Genomic DNA, 6,089 nt, shown 5'->3' on the forward strand with positions numbered 1-6,089 from the left:
GAGAGCTGAAGGGCACTGTTGGCATTTGATGGCATACACAATGTTAGAAGATGAGCAATTAAATATTCCTGAGATGGTATGTTTGATGTTGTTGGGGCCAGTAATGGTGTTGTCCGGGTGTATGTAGCAGCAAAGTTGGCATCTGGGTTTATTGCAGGCTCTGGTACCAGTGTCCATGTTAAGTCTGGTGGTGGTATTATTGTGGGTGAGGAGTTGTTTAAGATTGGGTGGATGTCTGTAGGCAATGAAAGGTCTTCCTCCCAGAGCTTGAGAAAGGGAGCTGTCATTGTCCAGGAGAGGCTGTAGATCTCTGATGATGTGTTGTACTGTTTTAACTTGGGAGCTGTATGTGATGATTAGTGGTGTTCTGTTATTTTCTTTTTTGGGTCTGTCTTGTAGCAGGTTCTCTCTTGGTATCAGTCTGGCTCTGTTGATCTGTTGTTTAACTTCATCAGGTGGATATTTTAGTTCAAAAAAGGTTTGCTGTAGATCTCTTAGGTGAGATTCTCTGTCTGTAGAGTTGGAACAGATGCGGTTGTAACGTAGGGCCTGGCTGTATACGATGGATTGTTTGGTATGTTTGGGATGGTAGCTAGAAGCATGTAGATATGTTTGTCGGTCAGTTGGTTTTCTGTATAAGGTGGTGTCTATATGTCCATCCTGTATTTTTATAGTAGTGTCCAAAAAATGTATTTTGGATTCTTATCTCATTATGCATGATCTAGCTTTCTTTTGTGCCTTGCTTTTCCCCGTGTCCATGTTAAGTCTGGTGGTTAACCAGTGTCCATGTAAGTCTGGTGGTTGTATTATTGCGGGTGAGGAGTTGTTTAAGATTGGGTGGCTGTCTGTAGGCAATGAAAGGTCTTCCTCCCAGAGCTTGAGAAAGAGAACTGTCATTGTCTAGGAGAGGTTGTAGATCTCTGATGATGCATTGAACTGTTTTAACTTGGGAGCTGTATGTGATTGTACATAACCTTTAATTAGTTTATGTTTAAGTAAACAATTTTACTAGTCCAGTCGCGCTTCCGGACATAAATCTTCCTTTTCAGCAGAGCGTTTGCGCAACGGCAAAGGTTAAGGATCAGTCAGCGGGAGTCGTAAATTCAGGAACTCTGGAGCACGTTGCAAACTCAAAACATAGCCTGGAGATAAGGCAGACATCCTTCATCTCTGGGCAAGAAAAACTTAAACAAAACTTTGCCTCAGTGCACAAGCTTGAGGCATGATTTCTACTATGATTTCTACTACAAACAGCAACCAAGAGAAAAAAACCGTTACTAAGAGAGCGAGCACATGTAAGGAACTGACTATTTATACAGACAGACTGTCTAACATTCCCAGATGGTCCATGATGCTCAGCTGCTCAGTTTTCAGAGCGTCTAGTACAGGGGTCTGCAACCTTTAAGACATAAAGAGCCACTTGGACCCGTTTCCAAAGAAAACAAACAAACTGGGAGCCGCAAAACCATTGCGACATTTAAAACAAATATAACACTGCATATATTGTTTCTTACCTTAATGCTATATAATTCAGTGGGACTTACTTCTGAGAAACATGGTTAGGATCATTATCTACTGGCTTTTAGACTTCTCAGATGTTCAAATGTAGTTACTGGCCAAAAAAACCCCCTCTGTTTAAAAATGCCTATTTAAAAAAGCGAAAATATCTTTAGAAACATGTCTTTTTAAAAGAATATACATTTCAAAATGTGTGTTTTTTGGGTTCTTGTTTAAATAGGTGGCAGATTAATGGAATGGACTTGTGCAGAATTAGTATAGACCAGAAATAGATGGATTTGTCCAACCATACAAAAAAGCCACCAGCCCCCCCGGGGGGGGCTATATGCCAACGAGGGACGAAGGCGGTGAGGGGCAGTGGCACGGCTCCGACTCCTCACCGCTTCCCCGGGCGTCTGTCAGTGGCAGCAGCAGCAGCAGCAGGGGCCGGGGAACGGGAGCCTCCTCAGCGCTGGAGTGGCAGCAGCAGCAGCAACCGCAGGGGGCAGGCATGGCTAAAGCGCCCTCTGACTGTACCTTGGAGAGACTGAGTGGCTGGCGAAGGAAGGAAAGGGAGGGAGGGAAGGAAGGAAGGAAGGAAAGGATGGAGGGCGCCCGGGACGTGTGTGTGTGTGTCCCTCCTTTTCCTCCACACACACCCCGCCACCGCCCGCTCAGCTCTTCTCCTCCTTCCTCCCCTTCGGTTACATTTTTCCACAAGTAGCTGCTCGCCTCGTAAAAGCCCTTTCCAAGAAAGAAGACGTGGTGGAAATGTGAGACTGGAGGCGCGCGCGCTGCTGGCCCCCTCGGGAAAGCCAGCCGGAAAGCCGGAGTCATGTGCTGCCCTGCGCCTCTTTAAAATGCTGTTGATGGCGCACGGCAGTGGAGGTCGCCCGGCAAAAGTGCGTGCCTCGCGATCGAGAAAAGCCGGAGCGCGCCCGGCGGACAAGGGGCGGAGCCTTGTTGGCCCAGGCCAGTTGGCCTCGTTAGCAGGGCCGGTGCTAGGGTTTTTTACGCCCTAGGCAAGATCACCTTCTGGCGCCCCGCCCCCCCGAGGTGGTGGACTCTCCTTCTGGGAAGGCTTTGAAACAAAGGTTGGAGGACCATTTGGATACGTTAGTTGAGATTCCTGCATTGCAGGGGGTGGACTAGATGATCCCTGGGTGCCTTCCAATTCCACCCCATTCCATGATTCTATGATGCCTCTCTTAGAGGGTGGGGTAAAGCCTGACCAGCCTCCCTCTTCGGCCTCCCCTCCTTACACCCCTATTGGCCGATCACTCCATGCCTATCAAGCAATTCCCCACATGGCATTGGCCCACTTTGTACAGACTAGGGATGGGAGGGAGGGGAAGAAACAGAGAAGGGGGCAAGGCTCCCCCCTCTCCTTCACAGTCTGTTTGTCTGTCTGTCTGTCTCTCACTCACTCACTCGCACACACACACCCACACACACACACCTTCTATTTCCTCAGCTAAGTTCTCCCTGTCCCAGGAGACTCCGCTGAGGAACCAGGCACCCAAGGCTTGCTGGCTTGCCCAGCCGTCTCCGGCCCTGGCGCTTGGCAGCACGCCCTGGCAGGCAGGGCTGCCACTCCGTGCCCGCTGGCTCAGGCATAGGCTCTGTGCCCGGAGGGTTGCTGGGCGGGGCTCCTCGCTCGGCCGGTGCTTCCTTTTTAATTTTCTCTTTTCCCGGCGTTGTTGGGCGAGGGGCTGGCCAGCGAGGAGGGGCGTCACGCCAGTCAGCCACTAGCGTGGCGCCTCGCTAACCCGCCCCTCGCCCGGCAACGGCGGGAGGAGAAAAATAAAAGAGGAAGCTGCAGCCGGCATGGAGGCGAGGGGCGGGCCAGTTAGGAGGGAGGGGCGTCAGCGTCAGCCAGCCAATAACGCGCCGCCATGCTAGCCTAGCCCGCCCCTCACCTCCTCCCAGGTCCCGCCCCCCAGCCCGGCAGCTTCAGGAAAAAAAGAGAGGAATCCACACGCGCGCCGGGGGGAAAAAACCAAAAGAAAGGCGCACAGGGGCGCCGTGGGAGGGCGGCAGGCGACGGTGGCGTTAGTATCCGCCCCGGAGCCGCGGCAAAGGTGTAAAAGAGCCGCATGCGGCTCCGGAGCCGCGGGTTGCCGACCCCCGGTCTAGTATAACTTAACCCTTTAATACCAACAGTGATTAATAGTGGTGTTCCATTATTTTCTCTTTTGGGTGTGTCTTGCAGCAAGTTCTCTCTGGGTATCAGTCTGGCTTTGTTGTTGTTTAACTTCATCAGGCGGGTATTTTAGTTCCAAAAAGGTTTGCTATAGATCTTAGTTGAGAATCCCGGTCTGTTGAGTTGGAACAGATGCGGCTGTAACGTAGAGCCTGGCTATGTACGATTGATTGTTTGGCGTGTTTGGTATGGTAGCTGAAAGCATGTAGATATGTTTGTCTGTCAGATGGTTTTCGGTATAAGGTGGTGTCTATGCGTCCATCCTGTATTTTTATAGTAGTGTCCAGAAAATGTATTTATTGCATAGATTGGTTCATTGTTAAGTTGATGGTGGGGTGAAAGTTATTGAATGTCTGGTGGAAGGTGTCCAGGGTCTGTTGACCATGGGTCCAGATAATGAAAATATCATCACTGTATCACAGGTACAAGAGAGGTAGAATAGTTGATGATTAACTATTGTTTTTTTTCTCTGCTACCTAACACGTGAGTGTTTAACCTTAGATTACATGAGAGGTTTTGAATTGCAAAATCACCATCTTGGAAGGGTGTTGGCTGATTTTTTTGTTCTCATGCTTTCTGAGATTAAGGGTGCACAGCCTCAGGCAAAAGGGAGGTCTGTCTTATAGGTCTGTTTGGAATTATCTTTTATTTGTAAAATGGAATTATGATGTATGGAATTATTTGGTTGAATCATTTACTGCTTTTTTGTTCTGTTTTGAAGAAAGTTCTGCAAGTAAAGTTTGGGTTCAAACAAATGGGTCTAGACCATTTTTATTCCAAAAGGAGTCCATTTTTATGCATCCAGTCACTTCAAGCTGCACAATATTAAAATCTGAAATAAGCCCACTCCATTACACCCCGCCTCCTTTTACTGCTGCTTCCGGGTTGTGGCAAGGTGTGTATGCATGCTTACATCTGCAATATTTGTTGCCTTTATAGGAAGTGGAAGATGGGAAATCATAAAGAAGGAATATACACAAATAGCCAACAGTTGCAGGGTGAATGTCAGACGGGCTAATGCTCAGAATGAGCTCAGGCTTGCAAGAGAGGTAAAAAAAACTTTTAAAGGCTTCTTTGGCTGTGTTCAAAGCAAGAGGAAGAACAAGCAAGTGGTAGGTCCTCTGTGTGGAGAAGAAGGAGAAATGCTAGTGGGTGACAGATATAAGGCGGAACTACTCAACAACTACTTTGCTTCTGTTTTTACCCAAAAAGAAAGCAATGCCCAGCCTGGTGATAATAAATGGAGGGAGCTGCAGCCAAAAATAGATAAGGTGGTGGTAAAGGAACACCTAGTTACCTTAAAATGAATTAAAATCTCCAGGGCCTGATGAGCTGCAGACTGTTCTTGGAGAACAGGTGAGGTCCCTGTGGACATTTTCATATAATTTTCTCTAAGACCATAACATGCTGTAAGCATCAGGAAGAACTTTCTGACAGAAAGAGCTGTTTCTTAGTGGAACGGACTCCCTCAGGAGGTTGTGGACTATCATTCATTGGAAGTTTTAAAGCAGAGGTTGGATTGTCATCTGTCTGTCATGGATGCTTCATCTGAGATTTCTGCATTGTAGGGGGTTGGACCAGATGACCCTCAGGGTCCCTTCCAACACTACAATTCTTATGGTTTTTATGAGGAGCATGAAAGGGGGTGACCGAATCAGGAGAGAAAATGAAGTGCAGAAAGAGGAGTGATCTGTGTGTAGGAGAGAGTTGAGGAAAGTGACAAGGAGGGTGGAGGAAAAAAAGGGAGTGAGAGTAAGAATGAGGATGAGGATGCAAATTAAGTTGCAAAAAGGAGGGAGTAGGAGGCTTGGGGATAGGGTTGTAGATGAAAGGGCCTGAAAGGGCCTGAAAAACAGGAGATGGAATGAAGGTGTTATAAGAATTTTAAGATCATATATATATTTAAAGAAAAATGTTCATAACTGTATATATAAACCACATGTCTGAAACTTCACAGAAAAAAAGTCCTAAACAAATTGACCTCAAATATTTCTCTGCAAGGTCAAAGTGGGAAACCTCCCCATTGTCTCTTTCCTCACAAATCCTGGCTTAAGGGCACATTCAAGATATGAATAGGGTGTGAGCCTGTGACCTGGCTCAGGAACTAAGTATTTATCATTACAAAAGTATTTAAGTATTTATCATTACAAAAGACTAGCCAGGCTCCCCAGGTAATCCAGTCAAATGGCCATTAACAGGTAACTTGCCAGGCAGGATAAAAACAATGCACTTGGATTTCTGTTGTAGACTGCCTCTTCTGTGATGTAGGTGTGATGTGTTTGGGGGGTGGTCTTGGGCTACACCCCTTCTGTGATGTATCTATGATGTTTCTGGGGGTGGTCTTGGCAGGTGCGTAGTAAGGGAGGGACAAAGGGGGTGGGCCGCCCCT

The sequence above is a fragment of the Zootoca vivipara genome, chromosome 5 (assembly GCF_965207765.1).
Source record: "Zootoca vivipara chromosome 5, rZooViv2.hap1.1, whole genome shotgun sequence".
In the NCBI taxonomy this organism is placed as follows: domain Eukaryota; kingdom Metazoa; phylum Chordata; class Lepidosauria; order Squamata; family Lacertidae; genus Zootoca; species Zootoca vivipara.